We start from the raw sequence: 25,773 nt of genomic DNA, 5'->3' as shown, positions 1-25,773 counted from the left end.
TTAACTCAAGGAAAGGGTTTTTACTTATACAATTACATTAATGAATTACCATTCTGAATTATAAATCTATTTCTCATTAATGTCAAAAATATATAAGTAAGACTTTAAAGATTTTTCATAGCTGCAAGACATAGTTTATGACAGCTTTCTGTCATAGAGTGACAGCTGAGGCAAGCTATTTTACTCTGTGAAGTTACAACTAAATTCTCTTCCTCTGGTGCAGTTTTGCACAAGCCAGTGATGTGATCACACTTCTGTCACTAAGCTTTTCCTATAAAATACATGAATTCTCTTTTTTTTTCTTGTTTTGTTTAAAACAGATTTAGGACAAGTATTGCACATTCCTGGAACAAGAAAAACACTTGTTACCATGCAGTAAAACACTTCTATCCTTCACTATCTGAGGTCTATGAAAAGCAACATAAGGAAAAACTCCCTGAATGCCCAGAAATGTACCAAAGCTATGTGTAACACAGACTTTGTATGTCTAATGTCATAAATGCCACATCACTGTCTTTTTGTTTTAGTTCTCCAGAGAGGTTGAAAAAATCATGATGGGAAAATGCTGTAACAAAAGATGTTTTCAGCATGGCCAGAAGAGAATAGACTCCCTTTCCCGCTAACAATAAATAATGTCTTCCTCCAAATCATAACCTTAATCCAAATATCGGACTGACAGCTTCCACAAAGAAGGAAGAACAGATAAACAACAATGAATTTTTAATCTCCTAAGAAAGCACAACACAACTGAAGAAAGCCAAAAATAGAAAGTCACGCCATCAAGGTATCACCAGAGGTGGTGATTGTTCACATTGTCAGTGATCTTTCCCATCTTTCCCCAGATTCTGTAAAGAGCATAAGCTAATAAAACATTAGCAATGGCCTATTAGAAATATCTGAGTGAGAAAGGATCTAGTGACTTGCAAGACCAATGTAAAAGCATCATTTAGGGAAATTTATTTTACTTACTTCAGATTTACACTTCCTAGAGAGAACTTATCTTCAATGTTTCTAATTTTTTCTCAACTTTAAGGCTCTAATTTTTCATACCCTTTTTTGAAAAGCTTATATAATTTGAACTACCAAAAGTCAGACATCAGAAGACATATATTGGACTTTTGTTCCTTCCTTCACTGAGAACTGCCACTTCACCATGATGAGGAGAATGCAATTACATTATAATTACTATTTTTTAATTAGCATTATGGTATCTACAACTTTTAATAATCAAGCTGATACAGGAATGCTCACAGAAAGGAAATAAACAGCATATGAGAAAGAGTAATGTAATCATAAGTTCTACTTCAAATCAAAGGGAAAGCATAATAAATCAAAAAGCTCTCTTACTCCATTAGTTCATCTAAACAAAATATGTGAAATTAAGAATGTGTATTAACTGTTCTTTTCAATTCAACATTTACTTCAAAATGGAACAACATCCATGAAATGGTACAAACAATGCAATAATTGTTTATATGACATTTGTAATAGAGAAAGCCAAGTTATTAATCCTTTTATGACAGGAAAGATTTAATGAAGTTCCTTTTAAGAACTATTTTAAAAAATAGAATAAAAGCATAAGTAAGAAAACCCTCATAAATAAACCAGTGAAGAGATTTCAGTTTCCCACCCCAAAACATTCTTGCTGTCGAGTCAAACAGCATTTTACAGGGAAGATGCAGAGCTTCCCTCTGAGGGAAAAAAGGAAAGAATGCCAATAATTAGCCACCCAGGAGGCATTTATTTCACAATATTTTTGTTATTCCATGGATTCCATTGTGATAGGATTAGTGAAGACTTACAAGCAGCCTTGGAATATAGCTTCTAATTCAACAACACTGGCTTGCCATAAGTAACCCTCATTTGTTTGTCAGAAATCATCAAGGTTGTTGTGTTTTGCTTGATGCTTTCAATGGGCACAGAAAAGCTAGGATTTTATTTGTGGTACAGTCTGAGAATCTGAGCTAAACCCAGCAATTATATAATGCTGTTCCCACTTCCATTTAAAATGACAAATTTGTTATTGTTTTAAAAAGCAGAATAAAATACTTACACTTGATTTAAAACTCGCAGATACAAGTAACTGAGTAAAACAAGAATTCTGAAAGTTGATTTTAAAAGACCTAAATATATGCCCAGAGGTAAAAATGTCATAAGATTTCATCAGGATTCTATCCAAAGACACTATCAAATGTAAACAAGGGAATTACAGAATAGTTGAAATTACAGAAATTAACAGAGCTGCTTTCTTTCTGGAACAATGTAAAACATCTTTTCATAACCAAAACTAGTAAAAGATGCTCTGAAAAGAGTATTATCAGTACATTTTTACAGTATCTAGAATCACAGTCTGAAAACAAAACACTGACATCAAAGCATGAGAAAGCCAAGTTAGAACCTACTGGAGAAAACAAAGAGCAATTTTCACACAAAAGTTTATGCTTCTAGAACAGGAGAGGATTTTAATTTAAACAAAGAAAACCTAACTAATTTCTTAATGATCTCAACAGGAAAGGCAGAAACAGAGCAGTTGAGACAACCACGCCAATCCATCCATAGTTAGTTAGGTGTTTCCTCCAAAACATGCATATTACTGGGACAATGCATAACAGCCATGGGAAGCTTCCTGTCTTTTTTCTCATCAGGTTCCAGCATGAAAGTGCCAACAGTTAGATTTAACTATATTTAACTTTCTTGATTTTGCTGGATTATCTATATAGTTCTCTAACACTTCAGCATATGAATGTTCTGAAATAAACCACATTGTGGTTTTGCACAATTTACTTCAAATTTTTAATTCAAACAAAAAAATTTAAAACTGTAACACACTTTAGAAGAAACCTTCATATAACCTGAAATTTGCCATTCTATATTCCAGATAGTTTCAACTTACCTGCTTATCTGCTCCAGAACAAGTATTTTGACCTTTTTAGAAATCAGTACACTCAAGTGAAACCAAACCATAACTGTAAAACTTCATACCTAGAACTTTAAGAGGATTGAATGAATCCTTACTCAAATCAACTTTTATTGCACTTTCTCTATTACTTCATCTGCATCTGTAATGCAAATACACACATATCATTACAGAAAACACAGTAAAAAGAAAAAGCACAACATTTGAATTAGTGTACATTTAATATTACTCATCAAATCCACAACTATCTGAAGCAGTAGAAATGGATTACTACTGAGTCACAATTGGTAAGTAAGCCACAATTCTTCAGCTCCTGCAAGTCCCCTAAATACACACCTTCTGTTCTTGGCCTAAAACAATTAAGGTTTCCCTGGCAAAGAATAACTTTATTAACTTTATAATAGAATAACATTTTTAACTTTGTAACTTTATCCTTCCACTAGTCCAGGGACCGCAGAAGTCTTCATCTAACTGATCTGAGCTGGTCTGATTTAAGAACAATCATTAGTTTTTGGAAGGAACTGATCTACTACAACTGCATCCACTGGCCTAACCATACTCTCAAAGTACCAGTTAGAACAAAAGTCATCATTCAAAGTAAAAGTGCTTTAAAGAACACAAATATTCTGTCATTTCCAGATGAAAACATCCCCATCTCAAATAAAGATGCTATTACACTTTAAACAAACACAGGCCTTTGACATCCATCAAATTAATGACTCAAAAACCACACTAACAAAAAGAGGTAAAGAACTCCAGAATTATTATAGGCTCTGAGAGAGAGCTAGTAGAAAGAAAATTTCTCCCATCTATAAATCTAGCATAATTGCAGTTAAATATTTGAAAAAACCCATAATTTATTGCACTATTTTAGTTCTAGTCTACATATACTTCTTCCAATTATCATTAAAAAATCCTTGTAAACACACATCTAGATTAGTGTTACAATTACTCAAAATGAAAATTAAGTTTCTAAGCAAAACAACAATTCTGCATGGAGGAATTCCATTTCTTCCTTGACCTCCAGGCATCTTCCCAGTTATTAACAAGTAGCAGCACATCAACAGAGTCAGAGGACAATGGCAATAATCAGTTTTAATAGAGGACATTAATATCACACCATATATAAACCAATTAAGGAAGAAACCATACAAAAATTTCATGGCTGTCAAACACTTCAGATTTACAGGGTAGCATTTCTTCCAAACACCAGAAATCTTATTAAAGTATACTTCTCAATTTCTACTCCACAGTCTCTATTCAGAATTAACTATGCTTTACTTTGAAATGGGTCCACTCAAAAAGAAGAAAAAAGTTCTAGTTTACATACTGAAATTAAAAAGAAATTCCACAAGCTCATTTACTTCAGACTAAAAACTCAGAAAAAAGCATTTTCAGATTTTTTTTCCCACAACATAGTGATTCAGGGAATTGACAGGCAAATCAAATTACAGCAAGACTACTTGGAAGTCCCAAATAAATTATTAACCATTCCTCCAAAGCACTCCTTACCGAGTCTGAGCTGAAGAATTGCAGTGGTATGGTGTCTGGCTAGGAAGCCACACTGTGCACTTCTGTCCTGCAAATCACACCACCTAGGCAAAAAGTGGCAGCTGGCACAACTGGAAGGGTCATGGCTTTGCTCAGCCCCAGAGGAAGTCCAGGAACCATGTGCCTCATATTGCCACCTCTGTTGGGTAGTGTGGAAGATGGTTCAGGTGAAAACTGAACCTGGCTTAGAACAGTCAGAGAGAGCGAGAACCTCTATTCTGACACATCTGGAGCATTGAGAGTCATGAAAGAAGTTTATAATTAACTGAGGGGAGAGGGTAAGCAAAAGAGGAAAACAAATAAACATAAGAAACAAAAAGGGAAATACTGAGCTTAAGCAAGGGTATAATTTTATGGCTGCAGACTGTGGGCTTAAGAAAACATCCACTGTCATCTGGTTAGGAGTGAAAGCTGCCAGTGGGACTGAAATGGTGATAATTTTCGGCAAGCACCAGCACTTCAAGAATAGCAGTGATTTTGAGCGGATATCTGGGCCCAAGAAACAGATTAAAATCAATCTGTCCAGGAGAGCTTAACTCACAATGTTAGCTGGAGAAAAGAAAATGCATTGAGACATTTGGAGCATGGCTCTACCACTTATGTGAGAAGAATAGGCCACATCTTTTCATTCCATTGCAGTTAGAAAATGCCACTTAAAAGCTATAACATAAAATTCAAAGGTGGATGTTGGAGAGGATAGATAAATATAATTATTCATAAATAATACAGCCAGGATGAGAACAGTCCTCTCTGCTAGCCGGACAATGCCCTTGCCTACAGATGGGTCCAGGGGTCAAGTGGACTGTTCCATCTCACCCCCCAAAATGTATGATTCACCCCTTCCCTAAAACATCAAGTGCCTGTAACCCCATTGGCCCGAGCCTTGTTCCAGCCCATCTTGAAGCCCCCTGATAAGGGGTCTCCGAGGGGCCAGACGCCCTCTTGGAACTTTCCCTCCTCTTGGAACTCCCCCTCTCCTAGAGCATCCTCTAGTCTCTCCCCCCCCGACTCTCTCAAGCCCTGCCATGTGCTGCGTCTGGGAGCTGGAGGCAGGACCTTTCTCCATCCCTAATAAACCTTATACTCCAAGAGCAGCCTTCAGAGATCTCTCGTCTCCATTCATCTACACCGTCCTGGACTAAGCAGAGCTCGCTACAGGTGGATCTCAATGGTGTGGAAAGGAGGGAAACAAAACGTCTTTAAGTAACTGATCAGCATGAACCATACTTAGAGAACCCTCCCAGAGATGAGCATTTCCTCATTTCTGAGACTATAAGAGAAATATTCATTCATGTGTCATTAATAAAGTCACATTTACTTGAAAATAAAAACCAAGTAATGATCAGCACATATTTAAGAGACAGAGTGGTTTTACAGGTAAGGTAGAAAAATGTGCACCTTTGGAACTTGTTGAACATACACAGTATGCAATGTTTTCTAAATTTTTCCTGAAATTTTAAGGCTGCAGAAATCCTATGGTGCTGGCAAAAATTAGTTTAAAACCTACAGGCATCTACTTTTATAACTACTAAATCACAGGACTGTTATTCAATTTCTATCATAAGTTCTGCTCTCATCACAGCCCACAGGGGTTTGAAATTCAACTGAAATGCACTTCTTGACAGAAAAGATGAAGTTACTTCAGTAGCATCTTGTTTCTACACTATGACTTTTCACTTAAATCTTCTGAAGATATTTTAAAGTATTGGCAGCATGGGCAGAACTTGAAACACTCTTTGAGGATTTGCACTTTTAAAATTTTATTTAAGTAATATCCCATGTAGGCGTTCAGAAATTTTACCCAACCTTTTTAGCTTACCAAAATGTGACCTCTGAAATGAAACACTTACATAACTGGTTTTATAACAATGAGATTATTCCTTTAATAGCAGAAGAAAATACAGCCTTGCCAAATCCATTTCCCCAATATAGCCATAGCAGTTCTAGAGCAAGGCATGACATCAGTAGGAAGAGGGGCATCTAACAGGTCAGGAGTGACACTGGCATGGGAGGAGGGAATCCCTCAGCCTTGAATTGGCACAGACCCCCAGAAAGAATCTGCAGCCCCTCCAGCCCAAACAGAAAGGAAATGTCTGAATCACCAGAGAGTCCTCCCACAAGGGAGTTTATCCTTTAGGGCAGAATTAATGAAAAAGACTTCATGAACTGGAAAGACAATTAGAAAAAAAAGTGGTAGATTTCTGCACTGCAGGGCAAGCAAACGCCCCTTCAGAATTCAGAAGGATACCCACAAGAGGCAGAGGGCCACCTCATGCCACCAGCAAACACTGCTATGGAACCACACTGCAGCATTTATAGAAATCATTTGAGAACTTCTGAATGTCAGACCCAAATTTCAAATTAAAAAAGAGACAAAAAAATGAAAGAAAAGATATATTTAGGTCAAGATAAAAAGGAATCATACTAATTTGTTTGATTTTGTTTCACCCATCTTTATGTCTCAGAGAACAATAAGCTTCACCAGGTGGCTTTGCAGTGCAGCAGCAGCCAATTCTTCAACTGCATTTCATGGACTCACAACATAAGACATGTAATGCAGCTCAGTGAAAGGTGCTCTGCGAGAGTATTTCACATCCCATCAAATGAGACCTGTGAATTTCACATCAGAGATCAAAACCACACATCTCTATCAAACCTTATTTTATAAAGACACAGAAAATGCAGCATGTCTAGAAATACAGTAATTATTTCTACACTGAAATTTTAAAAACTTGATACCTGTACAGAAATATAGCCTTTAGTACAATCTGTTGTTTTCTCCCTGAATCAAGACTTTTTCTTTGCAGCGCAGAAAGTCAAAAGAAAGATCTGCTATAAATTTTCACAGTACATGGCACAGTACAAGAGATGATTGTAAAAGAGGTTTCAGCACTGAAAATTTGATGTCTTATGTAGAGACACCATAAAACAAAGACAAGAATCAATTAAATTAAATTATTTAATTAACATCAATTTGTTCTACAGCAGTTTAAAATATGTATGAGACAACCAGCTGCTAAACAGAACAACTCATTAAATAATTTAAGTGAATTATTTTCTAGTTTTGATGCAATTTTCTTGTATGACATGTAAGTCTGTGATTTATACTCAATGTAGAAATTAATTTTGTCATTTGGTTCCATTTTTTTCTAAAATTATGACTTTGTTTCTAGCTTGAAAGTGTTTTATAAACACTGAGCTTATGATTATTTTCAAGTACTAGGAAAGGCAAACTGGCTGCAGTGCTTCCAGAAAGGGATCAGTATGTACAGTGTGATCAAATACTCATTGAAAAAAAAATCCTAGGGAGGTTTTAAGTGGGATGTGCCCATACTGCAATTCTATTATTCAGGGACAAGAAAACATAAGACAACCTCTCATTCATGCAGGACAAATAGTGCGCCAAAAGCACAAATTACACCTAATTACAGGGTATAACTCTGTCATCTTTCTTTTTATAACCTAGCCATTTACACACTTTGATTTTTACTTCCATTTGGGTTTATTAACATCAAAGCTTTGTCATCACTTATCTGTTTCTACAGACTTTTTTACCTGAGGCAATAAATAAAAACTTCACTGCATTTCAGCTCTTTGGATGCAAGGAAGGTTTAGTCTACATTGTTCTTATGATGTTTCATGCTTATTAAACTTTTGCATGTTGTTATAAAGTTTATTGCCCTTGGCATACTAATCTTAAATGTACTTTAATTAAACTGACTCTCATTGCACATAAATGCATTAGCACTATCCTACGATAAATTTTATTCTTACTGTTAAGGCTTTTTTTTCATGTAATTACACTGTCTTGCATAAAAGTGTAATGGACAATTTAGTCTAATGCATTGTTTAGCTTTTTGTCAAACATAAAATGGCAATGACTTTTTAATTAAGCTATATGGGGCTTCTCTACAGAGATTACAGCAAAAAACCCCACACAGATGACCATCCTTGAAGAAAAGGAGAAAGTAAAGTTTGACTAAAAGGCTAAAATAGTTTGGACAGTCATGTTGAAGAGATACCTCTCAAATTAAAATCAGAGAAAGATGAGGGACAGATGAAAGCTATGATTATGCAAACATAAATATATTGTTTAAAACTCATCTGAACATAACAACTGCTAGGATTCAAATTCCTGCTCAAACATTAAAGGGATATTTCAAAACAAATGCCTCTTGAATAAAATGTATTATATCTGAATCAAGAGTTTATCATTTTCACTGCCCAATATGACTAAGATCTCTAATCTAGAGCAATCTTTTAATGTTATTTTTACTCTTCCCCCTCTCCCCATTACAGTGAAGAAAAGGTTTCCTCACTTTTCTTCTCAAAGGTGAATTCAAGGAAGGTATAAATGTAACTGCTGATGTTATCTCACTTCAACTTGTATACTTTTGTTCTGGGCAGCCATTCAATCAGAAACTTCTCGAATAACAGAGGTTAAAGAAACAATGTTTTTTAAAAAAATCCACTTTACCCTCCTAAGTGGGAAAATCTACAGCTATGTATCTTAACCAGCTCTTCAAAGCCTAGCAATGACATAAATTCAAAGTCATCTCATGCAATCTACTTAATTATTTCATTAATTGAAATTCAGAAAAGTTTCTCTAACATCTCTTTTGAGTTCTTCTTGGTAGAGTTTCGACTGCTGTTACTTATCAAAGGCTACCATCAACAAAAACAACTATTTGTTTCTTCTGCAACAGTCGTTTACATATTAGAAAACCACACTCTTTTCTTCACTGATTTTCCTTCCACAGGCTAAAAAAATGAAGCATCCTCTAAGGGATTTCTCCCATCTTGTGATCACCTGTGATGCCCCTGTTCAACCTCAAAGTGGTTCAAGCTTGCCTTGCAACATCTTTCCCCGAGAAGAAAACAGTGTTCCAGCAGAGACTTCAATAACAGTTTAACTTAGCTCATTTAATTGGCTGAACTTCCACCCGTACATCCCAGTGACAGGATCATCTCTTGATACAGTATAGTGCTATTAAATGAAAAATCCTATCAAATCCTTTTCTGAAGGACCACTATGATTTATTAATGGTAATTGTCACATCATCTTCACTGGATTTCACTGACTCATGTGCAGATTATTTTTCCAGTTTTGCAAGATCTTTCTGAAATATGGTCTTGTTTTCCAGTCTTTCTCGAGTTTTGTGTCACCTGAAGAGTGATTCCAGCTACCATTAAGTACCTCAGGTAAAAAACAGAAAGGGAACCGGCCTCCAGGCAGGTCTGTAGAAAACTGCTCAATATATCTTTTCATTTTGAGAGCAATCTATTGACAATAATCAACAGAAATATGAATCAAATAAATTTTGCACTTACTGTACACTAATTTCTCCTATATCACATTTTCCTGCATTAGTTATAAAAATGTTACAAAAGACAAGCTTATGAAGGTCTTTAAACAAAGTAAAAATATATGACAAAAATAGAAACAAAGCTACTGCTTTGTTTCTATTGACAGATTCAATTGTTTGATCATACAAAGTTTAAACTAATTTAAGATTATTTATTCTTTGTAAACCCATCCTAGCAATTGTTCATCTCTTCATTATCTCACACATAAATAAAAACTGTTTTATATATTTTTTTTTTTTTAGGACATCAGTATTAGGATAGCTGAACCCTCCCTCCTTGACTCCTTTTCCCCCTTTGACAATTGGTACATTTATCTTTCCCAGTCCTCCAGTACTTAATCACCCTGCACCATATTTCAGAGATAAGGCTGCTGTAAGATAGCTTAGGAGGTGATCTGTTAATGCAAATAGCAAACATTGGCAGCACTGTCCCCAGACAAGTTAGAGGATATAGTTTTACCCTCCCTTCTCATATTTCCTACATAGGCACCAATTGGAAAAAAAATCTCAAGAAAGGCAACTTGGAAGCCAGAACTTTTCCAAGAAGTGATCTATTTGCCTCCATACCCTCAAAAAACCCACTGTAAAAGTACTGCACTAACTTGAAATCATCTAAACTTGGTAATCTCCTTGTCTTTTGTCATGTGCTTTCCTGCATCTATATTATTAGTGATTTTTTTTTCCCCTTAAGTATCTTCTGAAGTCATAAACTGGTGAGGTAATTCCAATGGGATTACAATCACCTGGACCAGCATTCCCACTTCAGTTGCAGCACCTACAGTAGCCTACAGTCACATACCAGGGGCATTGGGATACACACAATTCTGGAAGTAGCGTATCCGAACTTTGCTTCCACTTTGAAGGTGTTTACACATATAGAAGCCTTCTGCCTTTTCTATTCTGTTTTATTGTACTTTCCTAGTCTAAAATTAAGACAAAAAAGTTCATTTCCATTTTGAGGTGCTTATTTTTCCTCTATGTTTGGAGTCATAGAATAGTTTTAGTTGGAAGGGATCTTTTAAATGTCACCTCCTAGTCTACCTCCACTGCTGTGAGCAGGGACATCTCTAACTACATCAGCTTGCTCAGAGCCCCACCCAACCTGACCTTGATGGAATGTTTCCAGAGATGAGCTATCATCAGACCTGTCTGGGCAACCTTTTCCACTGCTTAACCACTCTCATTGTAAATAACTTCTTATATATAAAATAATTCAAACCTTGTCCAGTTTAAAACCATAAGTCCTTGTTCTGCTGCTACAGGCCCTGCTAAAAATGTTTGTTCCCAGTACTCTTATAAGCCTCTAAAAGACTCTATCAGCCTTCCTGGGAAGTTCCTCTATTTAATTTGCTGTTGAAACTTCAATTATTTTCTATGCTTAATAACTGGGATCCTGTGCTCTTAAATCACCGTGTTATTTAATTTTTCAAAGTTTCTGCTTGAATTTGAAACGAAATCAAACCAAAGCTCCTATGCATTTTTACATTTTATTGTTGTTTTACATTCAAATTGATTTTTACACATATATGCCATTAGCCAAGCTTCTACAATATCCTCACTGAAGAAGATGCAGTATCCAAGCAGCATATTCCTTTGAAGGCACACAGCTATACCGTGAAAAAACATGGCTGCTGCTACAACCAGGAACACACAGGCTTGGCCACTGTTAGTAGCGTTTCTTCACCAGTTATTAACTGGGGAAATTATTCCATGATTAGTCAATTTTCATAGACAATTAGTCAATGAAGCTGGATGGGGAATGCTCACACAGTTTGGCTGCAGGACTAGCAGCAGCTCCTCATGATGCTGAAAAAAATAATAGAGGTAGTCACATTTTCAGCAAACTTAGTACAGAAGAGAAACTCTGTCCATAAAGTAAATCTCACCTACTTACTGCTTTCTGCCATTTGTATCCTACTCTCATCTCTTCCTTTACAGCTATATTCTCATGTGATTAACTTTTTCCTCCACGGTACGAATAACAGGTAAAGAAACTTCTATGTCATTACTTCAAACTTTTAACTTCTTCCTTGCTCTTAAGTTTGTACACTTTATATTGGACTTTCTGTCCCAGAATCCAGAAGCAATATGTCTCTGGCATTTAGCTGGGATACCTCACTGTCATCTTTTTTCAACTGCTTTCTAGTAACTGAAGAGCCTCAAATGTGCATCACTATCACCAATGACTTCCTGATTATGTTGCATCTTGATCTTCCTTCTCTAAGGTGTAGGACAGAGTCACCAGAACATCAACACCTGGCTCCAACCATTGTCCACAACTTGCACTCAATTGCTTCATCACTTCAGCAGAAAAATTGGCAATTTCTTCTGTTGCCACAAAAGGCAGCACAGACTTTCACCCCACACACACAGCACAAAGCTTTTCTTTCAGCTTGCGTCCACATGTATGATTCTCATTCTGCAAAAATCCTATCCCTTTATGATTTTTAGTTTTAGATCCATTAACGTCTTTCTGTTGACATCGAAAATTTATTGGATAGGAGCTGACAGTTTGATTTCAGGGCTTATTATAGTAATTTTGCTAAGTATTATAAATTTAATACTTCTGTCATTGGGAATTAAACAAGAAGAATCCTAGCGTATGGGTACCATGTTGCCTTCCCACATGAGCTCATGACACCACAAATACTTAAGCTTAATTTTGGAACTCATTAAGAAAAAACAAACAAGGCAGTAGATAAGGTTCAAAGATGAGCTACAATAATTATTCAATCTTGTAAAACACATCCAGAGCTGAGAGCAATTTATTTTAGTGGTGTACTTAGCTAGAAAAATAATAAAGTTTCTTTGTTTTGATGTGTATAATCTACAGTCCTAACAAGGTTAAACAACAGGAAGATGCAACTTTCAGATTGAGGAGGGAACATAAACAACAACAGTAAAGTGGTGAACTGATGATATCTGTAAGAATAGCAATGAAGATGGCTTTCTTAAGCCATACAACAAGCCAGCAAAAAAACAACTTAAGTGTTTAAGATGGAAATATACACCTTGCTCTTTCATGCCTTGTAAAAATAATTTAAGACAGTTAACACTGGAAAAGACTATCTCTACAACTGGTTGAAGTACTAAAATTCCTATAAATCTAAAGGCTAATGCTCACTATCTGCCCAGGGCTGGGAGCCCAAAACATCAAACTTCATGCACATGAGCCCCCCGCCACACTTGCTCACACACAGCTGGAACCACACCAGCTAGCTGCCTTAAGCCATCCCTGGAAGCATGCATCTCCCCCTAACATACAATGAACAAGAGATTTTATTTTTTTGTGATAAAATCACAGTTATCTCATTTTTGAGGACTTAAATACAGACCCTCTTTGTCTTTGTGTGTACATGCACAAACACAAAAAGAGCTATATATTAACAGCTGTACTCAGTGTCCTATTAACTGGAAAATAATGGCACTGCTATAAACAACTTATGAAGTACACAGTATTAAATATTTTTGTGCACATTTTTTCTCAATATTACTGGAAATTTAAAAACCTGATCTTCAAAAATATCTACCTGCTTTCTTATTATCCTTGAAATGGAGCAGTAAAATTGTATTAGTAATAAAAAGTCTAGAATAAAGTTCAAAAACTTTAGAGGTCATGTTGATACTATGTCTTTATAACATTTGGCAAAACATAATTAGACTTTAAAGTGGATTGTATATATATTGCTTTGGCATACATAGGCAAATTGCTTTTTTTTTTTTTTTTCAAGAAAACCAGCAATTTCTTACTCTCAGACAATCTATGTTTCAGAATATTTCAAACTTAGAGCAGCACCATATCTACAAGCACCATCAAACACACAAACCACAAAAAACCACTAACCTGGGGATCTTCTTATAGAATTTATTTATACTGTCTTCTCCACTTCACTATAGGACCAGGCAACTGCGAGAGACTGGCAAGTTAATGGCTCAGACAATCAACTTCTTCCAAAAGCTGTGGGTGCTTTGCTGACAACACCCAAAGTACGAGCCCAGGCGAAGAAGGGGTGCACACCCACCACTGGAGGCTATATTGTTGCATTTCTATAGATAACAGTAACCCAAACAGCTACATTTTAAAATTTACTCAATACCTTACTCTACCTTAACACCCTAAAGCTCGCAGGTAAACATTTGTTATTGAACTTCCTGAGAATTTTGTTGTTTCTCCGTCGCGCTGCCCAGAGTAAATCAAACAACCTTCTGCTAAAGGCCACAAGAACACTCTTGTGATTTCAAGTGCTTCAAAACTGCTATTACCTTACATCCTAAACCAGATGTAATTTTTTCCAAAGATACAAACATTATAAAGAGTAAATGCACTAGGAAAGACATGACTTTTGTTGAGTCATTTGTTCTCGATTGATGAGGGTCTGGGAAACAACCACAGGTAGAATGACAGATGAAATGAAGTTAAGAATATTGAATTTTAGACATGAAGATGTTCTACCTTTTTTGATTTCTAACAATGGGAGTGTACCTCCCAATAAACTTATCCACTCTAATTTGATTAAACCACTGTCATTGTTGAGTGCGAACTGCTGAAGCACAGAATTAACAACAGTTTCTGTTCCAAAAGCTATAAAGACAGGCAGTAAATCAGACAATATTAGAAAGGGAAGACAACTGGAAAAAAAGAAGTAATTCAGAACCAAAATATGCCAAAATATGGGAATAGATCTTCAGAAATGTTAGGACGGTTTAATAGGGAAATTAAAGGAGGGAATTCATTAATTAGACATCTAAAGTAATGCAAGTAATATGAATAAGTGAACAGTAAGATTCAGAGAATTAGGTAGATTACAGTAATGGTTAAAAAATGTGACCAGAGATGTAAATGGCTGACATTTCCCAGGTCATAACACTTATCAGCAATGTTAAGGTTCAGTCATGTTGTTCAAGTCAGATAGTTTAGGCAAAAATGACGCTCCACAGCAGATGGCATTAAGGACAACAGAGTTTGAGACACAAAATTTTTAATGCTCCTGCAACACAGAGATAACTGCAAATTAAGCAAAAAAAAAAAATAAAATAAAATAAAAAAAATTTTACAGCTGAAATTCGATGTATATAAGCTGAATGTAAATTAATGAAGGACAATAGAGGGATATAATGGATAAAAACAGACAGAGATACATTAAAAATTAGCAAAGGAAAGGAAGTGCTAAGTGATGTGAAAGAATGAAGAGAACATGCACTTATCATCACAAATAATATAAATTGCTTAACAGTGTACCCAAAAACAGGTAGAAAATACAATTATTTTGCTTAAGAATAAAAAGTGATACATTAAGTTGTACACCACCAACTAATCAGGATCCACAAGGCACACAATTCTAAAACTGACTACAACTACTGGAGCATAGCCAAGACTTCAAGAGCTGATGAAAAGATCTCCTGGTTGCAACAAAACAATCATTCCAAGACATATCTGGTTTTGAAGAGTTTCAGGTTTTATTCGCCAACAAACTGTAGCATAGCAGCAGCCACATAACTGATATTCAACAAAATGCTGCAAGCAATGGCCTGCCTTAATTTAAATACCACTGTCAAAAGAAAAAGAAAAAAAATCCAATCAAATTAAAGGGAAGAAGAAATGGTACAGAACCATGCACAGTCCTAGAGTGGTACGTTTGAGCATATTTCCTTCTCAAGTTATGCCTTGGAAAGTGACTGATAATCAGCAACTGCCACACCAAGGAATGCCATTCAAAGGGGAAATAAGCAGTGTAAAAATCCTCCTTCTGAACACAGAAGAGATGCTTTATAAAATGAAAGACATTATGCATGGGCTAGAAATAAAATTATTCTGTGGAAGTACTAATGTTGGGTATTGAATTAAGGGTAGGTAAGTTTATACATGCGTCTATAAACAATGAAAAGTAAGTTCTTTAAGCAGAAAAACTGTTTAAAGGCAGGGACATTTTTTCATTAGTATTGTGGTTTTCTTGCTTACTGGTGACCCTAGCCCCTATGACTTTTTTTACAGAGATGGTTTTTTAACAGAGATGGTTACAAAATGGGAACAAGGGGAAATCCTAGCAGCAGAATATCACTTTTAAAATTAAAGACCATTAATTTCTTAAAAGAGAAAATTGCTCACAAGAACTTACAGAGAAAGACCATTTATGCAACAACACAAATCTATTACTGACATAAGAACTGGCAGCCATTACCAACAAAAGAACATTATATCCAACAGAGAAAGCTCAAATTCTAAGACACTCTTAAGAACATCTTACCTAAAGTGCAGCACAGTTTGACAGACTAAATCACTACACTCACTGTGGTGTGCTCACTGCTATTCCTCCTCCTATGGATCCCTCAGAGGCAGTAAGGCACCAAATCCTAGGCCATATATGCATTCTAAATAGGATTAGAATTTATAATATATCCTTGTTCACCTGACAACACAGGAATTATGTTTTTTGCTTCCCTTATAGATGCCGATGTATTAGCAAGGCTTTAGCTTAGCTGAGAAAGCTTACTTCAGGTTTGGTTCAGCTGACTTTAACAAAGGACTACGCAAAATGTGCTGTTCTGCAGGTAACCACAGCCCTTCCTGGCTCTGAAATCTCTACCAAGTGTAACAATTAAATGAGCATTTCTGTTGAAATTGCAACAGAAATTAAGTGCAATACTTACACTCAAGGAACCTACCAAATTGCTGGTTAGGTAAACCTAACTTAAACCTATTGCCCACTTTTAAAAAGGTAACAAGCTGGCTATTTCACTTTTGAGATTTATGGCTAGATCCATATTTGGCAACTGCTGCCTGCAACTTACAGATGGACAAAGAAACTTTTAAACCATATAAAGAAAGAGGAAAAAGGTTTTTCAGCACAGCATAGAGCACTCCCTAACTTGAATGCAGCTGCTTCTTCAATTGATAAGCACAATTAAAGACAATTCAGACCTTCCCCAAGTTTCTTGTCTGCTGAAAGCTTTCAGTGGGACAAAACAGGCATGCTGTGGTGATAAACAAGCTACTGGTTCTGGGCCATCAGCTGCCAGATAAAGCACCACTTCTGCATGTCTTGGATTAGTTTTCAACTTTGGGATCACAATGTAGACCAACCTCAAGAAATCTGTCATTTACTCTACAATGTTTAAAGAACATATTGCCCTTATCTCATGAAGGTAATGTGCATTATTTCTTGCCCTAAGAGAACTTCTGTAGACAAGAGGAAGAAATGATCAATCACATCATTATGTTCATCCAACCTAGATGGAATAAATATATTCACAAGCAGAAAGGAATGCTGCATAAGTATCTGCTGCTGCAATATGCACATCTGGAATCAGATGTGCTAGATTTCCAGAAGATTTCTGTATTGACAATTTCAATATTTATTACAAATAAGATTCATTATGAAAGAGAACATTCTTGTTAAAAAGAAACTTTTAATTTAACTTTATACCTGTCAATTATACACTTGAGATACTTTGCACTGTATGCAACCGCAAACAATAGACATCAAATAAAACATTACAGTCCATTTCTAGCCACCTCAAACATAAAAAAGAGACGGCTGTCTTGGACACCAAATACTCAAAAGCAAAAGGAGATGCTTCATGGCATAATCAGCTGTTAGATGCCACCATTTCATGCTGCAGGCACTAAAACCTTCTGCGTTCAAGTGAAATCTGGAAATGTTCACTGAAAAGAGAAAAAATCCTGAAAAGCCAGTAAATCCTGAGTAAAAGACAGTTTCTCCTTTGGCTGTCCAATCTCAAATGGCCAGCACACTACAAAAAGTGCCATATACTTTGCCCAGTTTCTCAAGTTTTCCTTGGCTGAACCTGAATGGCTGTTCCTATGTTTTCCTGAGAAAAGAATCACTTCTCAACCATGAAATGAGAAATATGAGGGAGCAGTTAGCAGAGCACAAACTACAAAATGTTGAGCTACATGAGTCACTGTCTTAAAATTGATTTTAAAAATGTCTTACAGAGAATATCAGGTGATATACTTAAGGTAAGCAAGAATAACAGTGAAACCCATCTTTTTAACTCCAAGTTCAGTAAGTGAGGGCTACAATCTTGTGCAACTATCATCAGAGGTTAGGAAAGCTTCCTCAGGAGGCTCAATCATTCAGTACTGAATTCCACCTGAAAAAAAATATGTTTGAGGATAACAGAAAAATAATACTACTGGTACAAGTTAAGACATTTCAGACAACAGCAAATTCCAATAATAGTCTGAATAAAGTTTCTATATTAAATGAAAGACTAAATAATATGTGATTTTCCACAACAAATAAAGGTAGGGCTTTTGTATATTTGACATCTCCAAGCTACTTACTGAGATTTAATGATATTTTCTATCTCTCCCTTTATGCTTACACTTTTGCAAGTCTGGAAGTGCCTGAAAGGAATTGTTTTTAGATATACATATTTTCTGTTAAGATTATTTTCATGTCTGTATTCATAACTCTCTCTTTATAAATCTGTTTTGTGAATAGCTGGACCATTAGCATTGAAATAATGACTACCTGTGGATTCCATAATCCTAAAGGTTATTATTTTCAATCAAGACAGATAAGTTACAAAAACCAAACCCAAAAACCACAGAGCCAGATACAGTCCAACAATACTGTCAGACTGCACATCATGAACACTATTCTTACTCAACTTCTGTGGAATGCAAATACCATCTAATTGAAATAGCAACAGCCCAAAACATTCCTAACTTTCCCCAGTACCCACTCCGTTTATTTAGGAAATACAGTGTTAAAAGAATGTTAGAATTACCATGTCAATCAGTTCAAAGTTAGAAGCCAAAAATTTAACATTAATTCAAGAGCCATAAAATCCTACTGTGCATGTCCACCAAACCTCTTTTTAAATCCATCTAGATCCTTCTCTATTTCAATTCATACCCATTGTGTCTTATCATCTTCACCACTCACCACTGCGAAGCATCTGACTCTGTCTTCTTGATGACCTTCTCCTGGGCAGTGGAATCATGCTATTAGCTCCTCTTGAAACTGCTTCTTCTCCAGGTTTAACAAGAGCAGACACCTCAATTTTTCTTCACTCAGCAAGTGTTTCAGCACCCAACCACCTTTCTACTGAACTCAGTCCACTTTGTCAATACTTTTCTTCTACTTGGGAGTCTAAGACTGGAAGTATCTTGGACTATGTATGTCTAAAAAAATACTAAGTTAAGAAGGATAATCCTTTTCCTTCCCTCAATATACTACTAATACAACCCATTTTAGATAGTAACATTTTTCCTTCTGTAAGCTGTCATAAAAATTATAAACCCCTTTTGATGCAGGAACACAGAGTACACAATGCCAATTACATCCTGAATCAAAGAGCCACTAATCATAACTGTAATACACTCATATTAAACCTGTTTGGAATAAAATTTATTATAAAAGTTACATTTTACAGAAGTAAGCTACATAAAAATGAAGAGGCTATTTAAAATAAGTGCCTCAAAGTGCAAATACTTGCACGTGAGAGGGATCATCCATCAAAACCACCAAAATGGTTAAACACATAACACTTATTAAAACATGCAAGCAAGAAAAACAAAAAAAAGCCCTGGAAAAACCAGCTTGATTAAAACCAACATTGCAGAATGTTATATTTTAGGTAGAAAAGCATCTTTTTAAAAATGGATGTTGCTCCTTAACAATGAGAACAGTATGGGAGAGAATTTCCCATAAACATAAGCTAGTTAACTAGAAACTGGAAGAAAGGAAAGCAAAACAAGTTTTAAAACCAACTTTCTAATAACTTTCTCAATTCACATTAAAACCAATTGTTCCAAGAACAAGCATGAAGATAAGAAAGAATCAGTCAGGAAAATATATAATCAAAACATGAAAGGAGAACTCACACAAAAACACTAAAAAAACTAAGTTGATATTTTTTCTCACTGATGCTCACTATAGAAGAGCAGATGGAATTTGCCACAACAATCTTTCTCCAGAGGGCTAGAAGAGAGACACCCTTTTATGCAATCAACATAAGTTAATCTAGATAAAACCATTAACAAGTTATAAAGATCAGACAGTATTCACCCATAATTTCCAGACAAAGTAAAATATTAAACAATTAATCTAGTGACTGTGGTGTGAAATTTATTTCTTAAAAGTGCTCTATAAGACTGCAACAATAGTCAAATAGTGTACCATTTAAATTAAAAATTCAGTTTTCTGGGAGCAGCAAGGGAGGTTTGGTACAGATAAGCCAGGTCTGCACCAAAGAAAACAATTTAAACTGTAGCAAAACCAGCAAGACTACACATATGGATAAATAAATGGGAAAACCCAGCAGCTTTTGTAGTGGGAAGTCATTACTACTAGTAGTGGCTGAAGAATTGATAAGCAGCTGCATCAGTGTAATTTCAGTATCAGGACATATGTGAATTTTAAAGAAGTTTGGACAAGCTACCTAACAAAAGGTAAGAAACCTCCCAAACAAACTGTGCTAACACAAGACAAAATGAAAGATCCTAACAGAACTAAATAACTAGTTAAAACAATTGCAAACAAGAGTGAAAATAAAGCATTCTTCATATGAAAGATTTTGCCAGCTGAGCTGCTAGAACCAGTGTGATTCAGCATATCTGAGCTCTAAAAAGCCAGTTTAAAAAAATAGTTAAAAGTCAGTAAAAATTATTCCAAATTATTTGGCATGAACAAAAACACATCTGATCAATAGGTATAAATGACTGAAGAATAAAATTTCATGTAAATGAAAGACATGATCATAGAATAGAATCATAGAATCATTGGTTGGTAAAGATCTCCAAGACCATCAAGTCCAACCTTTGACCAAATATCACCATGTCCACTAAACCAACCATATAATGAAGTGCCACTTCTACTTGTATTTTGAACACTTCCAGGGACAGTGACTTCACTACTTCCCTGGACAGCCTCTCCAGTGCTTAACCAATCTTTCAGTGAACAAATTTTTCCTGATAAAAAACCTGAACTTCTCTTGTTACAGCTTGAGGCCATTTCCCCTTGTTCTATAATTTGTTATGTCGAAGAAGACCTCCACGAACGACAAAACTGTAGCATGTTTATTTTCAAATTACTGGCAAGATAGTTTATAACACACAAAAGGCACTAAACACAGGGGACTGTTAAGCAGGACAATTTCCTAACACAGATAACCTGAAAAAAAGAAATTTGAATACTGACATTTAATAAAGATATACAAGGAAAAATTACAATTCTAATGAAAACATTATTAGGCAGCCAAACAACTACAAGAAATTAAGTGTATTTGCACACTTCTGCTCAAGGTGCAAGTCTTTCACATTTTTTACTGCTTATATATTAATGCATCTGAAAAACAGTTCTTGCAGCTGGTATGTCAATATCTTGATTCCTACACAGCAAGGTACCAGTCTCTTGCAAAAACAGACTTCTAGTAAATAGCTGTCAGCAAGTCTGTGCATGACTAAAGTCAAATTACAAATAGCAAAGGAACAGGTTTTTTAACTTAATGCCTGCAAAATATCATGTATCTAATCCATGAAAGAATTACAGACCTTAAGTCTGCTATTATTTTACTATCCATACCACTTACTTTTTGGTCTGCTCCACAGCTTTGTTTAAACTTACTAATCGATTAGACTTACCATTGGTATCTTACCAATAACTGTTTCTATAGTTATACAACAGAAAATATTTATATTTTTAATGATCTGTTATAATATTACATCTGCAAAACTTATAAATAACTAACAATGTTGCTAGTAAAATTAAACATGCCTTTAATAACAAGCAATTTGGTTAAGTCCCCTGAAATCTCCACAGCTAACTTTTACTTATCAAATGCAGGTCTTTCTTCTTAAGGGAAAAAGTGAAGAAAAAACATTACATTAAAAAAAAAAAAAAAACCCACAGTAGAAGAAACCCAACTGAAACACCACACAAACACTAACACATCCTCCACTTGAATTCCAGAACAAAAGTACAACCTCCCTTTAATTTTCTATGCTTATCATAAGCTCTTGCCCAAGATCTTTGTTCCCCAAGCACACACAACACAACATGACAGCATCAATACTGCTGCTTGTTTTCTGCATTGACAAGGCACACCAATTTTTGGCCATCTTTCTGACAGACCAGTTAAAAGCACTGTAATTCTACATAGTTAAAAGCACCTATATATTAATCTTTATTTAAATTATGTAAGTTACTAACAACTTAAGAAAACAATCGACACTGTTATTGAAAGGTACTGAAAGAGGCATGCGTTACAATGAAAATTAATCTTTTCATAAATGAATTATTACAAAGAAAATAGTTTATTGTCTTCTAACATAGTAAGAGCACAGGTATTTATTACAAAGCACTTCATAGATTCCAGTTAAATTCACTGATTGTTGCTAGGAGAGTGAAGCAGAACAAATGATTGTAATAACAACATAGGTTTGGGGATTTTTAAATACACAAAAACCAGATAAAACCACTGTATTTTGATGTATAATTTTAGATGTGATGTCAGGAAAGTCTGCAATAATTAGTGAATTCATGTGAACGACTAGGACACAGAATTTGACAGTCTGGTCTAAAAAGTGAATCAACTACTAAGATGAAGACCCAGATCAAGAAGAACCAAAACTACTGTGTTAATCCTTCCTGGGCATCACATTACTCACAAATTCCACATTCTTTATATTTAAATATGGATTTAAAGTAAGAAATGATCACAGGCAGAAGATCTGACACAGAAGATTAATGATAAGTAAGGAAGACTATGTGAATGGTCTGTGAATGGCCCAACATAACACAGGATTAGCATGTCAGAGAACAGTATCTTCTCTCACAACTGCTACATGCCATCACATCACATAACAATGCTAATAAAATGTTAGTCATCATCAAGCCTTATCCTTTTTAAGATGCAGGCATCAAGTACAGACACATATGGACACAGTAATTCAAGAAAAGCAATAAATTTTATTTTATTCCTGAAGTAAATGACATAGTATGACATAGTAAAAACTCACCTGTTTTAGCAGAAGCAAGACAATATTTAAAAGAGTTTAAAAAAACCCCTGTCATTTAATACATTTATACAAAGAAACTAAAAATATTCTACACATTAAGCAACTTCAAATGATCAATACAACTTTAGGGCTGGGAAAGAGGGGTCCCAAACACTCAAGATCCTGCCGTATCCAACAATATTCATGCCTCACAACCAAAGCACCTCATTCAGATTGGCAGCACAAAACTCAGTTCTCTGGTGAAACACCAGTGTGTGACAGATCCTGATACACAATGCTGGCCTTCACCGGGTCATAGTTTTGTTTCCTCTTTGATTAAAGTATAAAAAGGAAGGCAATTAGGTGGGCTGAGCAATAACCGGAGCAATTTTCTGATAAAATACAGATTCTTATGGTCTCTACCTGGGCTTTAGATTAAATAGTCATTTTGATTACAATCTGTATGTATGACAGCATCTGAAAGCATTATTTAAGTAAAGCATGACCTAGTCATTTCACTGTAGTGTTGCTGTCTGACATCACTTAATAGGTCACATGTCAATTTAGCAACTACATATTAAATCCATTTTTCTTCAAGTAATCTTCAATCAAGTTTTTCTAAGCTATTATTTTTTCAAAATATTTAACACCAGAGATCAGAAGCTTTGGGATGCCACTCCCACATCAGCTAGCAATGTCCATTTCTAATAAAGATTTCAAAGACCTGAAATGAGGCTTGTTTACCAAATAAGTTTGGTACAATGAGCATTCTTATAATATGTGTTATGCTTCTAGTTTTTCTCAGCTATCAGTGTTATCAACTTAGTTTAATTCTAACATCAATGAAGTGTGCCAACCAAGAGGCAATCATGAAATATGTTGTGTCTCAGTTCAAGAGCTTTTTTCTTCCCTTGAGGAACTGGTTTTGGCAGATGAACTCAAAAGCCCATCTCTCTCTCCTTCCTCTTCTCACCACCAGTACACACTATAATGTATTTATTACTTATACAACCAAGCAAATCTAATAAAAATAAAATGAAATTTCAGAGGTTTTAAAATAAGCAATACCAAGTGAGATTTTTTGAGTGTCTAATGTGTCTGCTTAGTTAATCCAGGATTGCTTTCAATGAAGAATCACATCTAATAGAGCCTACAAAGAAATTACAGCAATTTTTTCCATACCTTTTTCATTAAATAAAATCAATTTAGCATTTTAATTAAGGAAAATCTTTAAAGAAGCCTTTAACAGTTGATATTAGGCAATGCAATTTACAGTTCGTGAAATTTTAGTAATTAATTATTCTAAACCTGTTAATTACCCTCATAGCTAATGTTATGTCTAAATATTAATTCCTTGAAAGAAAATGGCTTCAAGCTAGTCACTAAAGCTTCTACTGAGGGAAGTCCAAGTTATCTTTAACTCAGTAGCTTAAAAGCCCTAACGAATTACAGAAGGCAACTAAACAGAATGTATGTAATTACTTTCAGTGTTAAAAAATAACATTCCTTTCCAAATTATATCTCATGTGTCTTTTCATTACTTATATTTAACATTTTGCACCTTTCTACTATGACATATGTGCTCACTATTCATTACAACATAAAATAAGTTTGAAGTTTAGGGATTTACTATGTAAATCACATAATGCTACATGCTGGTTGGTACAGCATTATCTGTACAAATTAGGTGCAAGAATTTTTTAAAAGTTTATTGCTTTACTTAGTTGTGCATGGACACCTTGAAGTATACTACTTATTGCAGAAAGAAAACTATTCCATTGTCTCTAACTCATTTTTTCCCAGATACTGTTTAGTTTCAAAATCAGATACAGCTTTCCATTCTTCCTCAAACAGATGTTTGTGTAATTCAAAATGCACCAAGAGAGACTGGAAGTTCAAAGTGGGAATAAGGTGGCTGAGAATACTCTTTAGAAACAAGAGGAAGATAACATAAAAGCAAACTGGAAAAATCAGAAAATTCTTACCTGGAAAGACAGAATTACAGAATGAGCTCAGTTGGAAGGGGCCTTCAAGACTCATCATCTCCAGTTCCTCGTCCTGCACAGCACCATCCCCAGGAGTTACACTCTGTGCCAGAGAGGGTTGCCCAACAGTAGGTCAGAAGTACCAGTGGGCCAGTTTCCCATGCTACTCTACACAAGAGCATCAGCATAAGATGCAGATATTTATTTTCTTATCTTTATTTTGATAGGATTATGAATGAACAGCTAACAGAATTGAGAAAGAGACTATAAGCTATTTCTCAGTGTGACAATTTTTTATTTTTGTTTTAATGTAAACACTACTGCATTTGGTTCAGCTTCATATTAAATTCTCTTTAGACACCCAACACACTAAATGCTTGGGAAAGCTCAGTAAAATTTACTAAAAAAGGACAGCTACACAGCTTAGACAAAGTAGTTCAACTACAATTTTAAGGAATGCCTCTTTTTAGAATCAGAGGAATTTGCCAAAAATGAAGCACAACTCTCCTGTTGGCACAACAGACTATCTATTCTAAGGCCTATCTGATACCATTTCACACTAATATTGCACAATTACATCTAGTTGTTCTTAAAGACTCGTCTTCTCAAGTGCTTATGGCTCCCTATATTTAACACAGATCATCTTAATGCCAGTTCTTCTAAATGTGTGAAACATGAACAGGGTTGGACAAGGGCTCTAACGAAGAAACACGGTGCTCTTCAAATATTATATCTAAAAGAAGTCTTTCCAGTGTGAGGATGAGGAGCTATAAGGATCACCAGGGCATAAGCTGGCAGCAGCTGTGAATGACTATTTAAGTCCCACGCATAAATAGCTTTGTTCCAGAACCACACAGAAAACATTCTGACAGCATCAAATTAAACACAAGTTTTTTGAACCATGGCTTCTTTTTAAGAAAGGCTATGGGAGTGGAGGAGGACAGACATCAGTGCACTAGTTTTCCAGTGCTAGAGAAGGAAAGT

At 35.4% G+C, this 25,773-nt stretch overlaps 1 protein-coding gene and 1 long non-coding RNA gene across 2 annotated transcripts in view; both read right to left on the bottom strand.

The window, feature by feature from the left end:
• MICU2 (mitochondrial calcium uptake 2) overlaps positions 1-25,773 on the bottom strand; it is a 134,133-nt gene that overhangs the window by 91,040 nt on the left and 17,320 nt on the right. The gene's annotated exons all lie outside the window — the stretch shown is intronic.
• On the bottom strand, positions 262-24,783 carry LOC146768719 (uncharacterized). Its single transcript, XR_014955702.1, has 2 exons — positions 13,679-24,783; positions 262-11,640 (listed from the first exon to the last, which is right to left on the bottom strand). It is a non-coding gene; the product is annotated as an uncharacterized LOC146768719 (long non-coding RNA).

This window comes from Lonchura striata, chromosome 1 (genome assembly GCF_050655825.1).
Source record: "Lonchura striata isolate lonStrDom1 chromosome 1, ASM5065582v1, whole genome shotgun sequence".
NCBI classification, from domain to species: domain Eukaryota; kingdom Metazoa; phylum Chordata; class Aves; order Passeriformes; family Estrildidae; genus Lonchura; species Lonchura striata.
The sequence above is the reverse complement of the archived record's forward strand: the minus strand, read 5'-3'. Positions and strand labels throughout refer to the sequence as shown.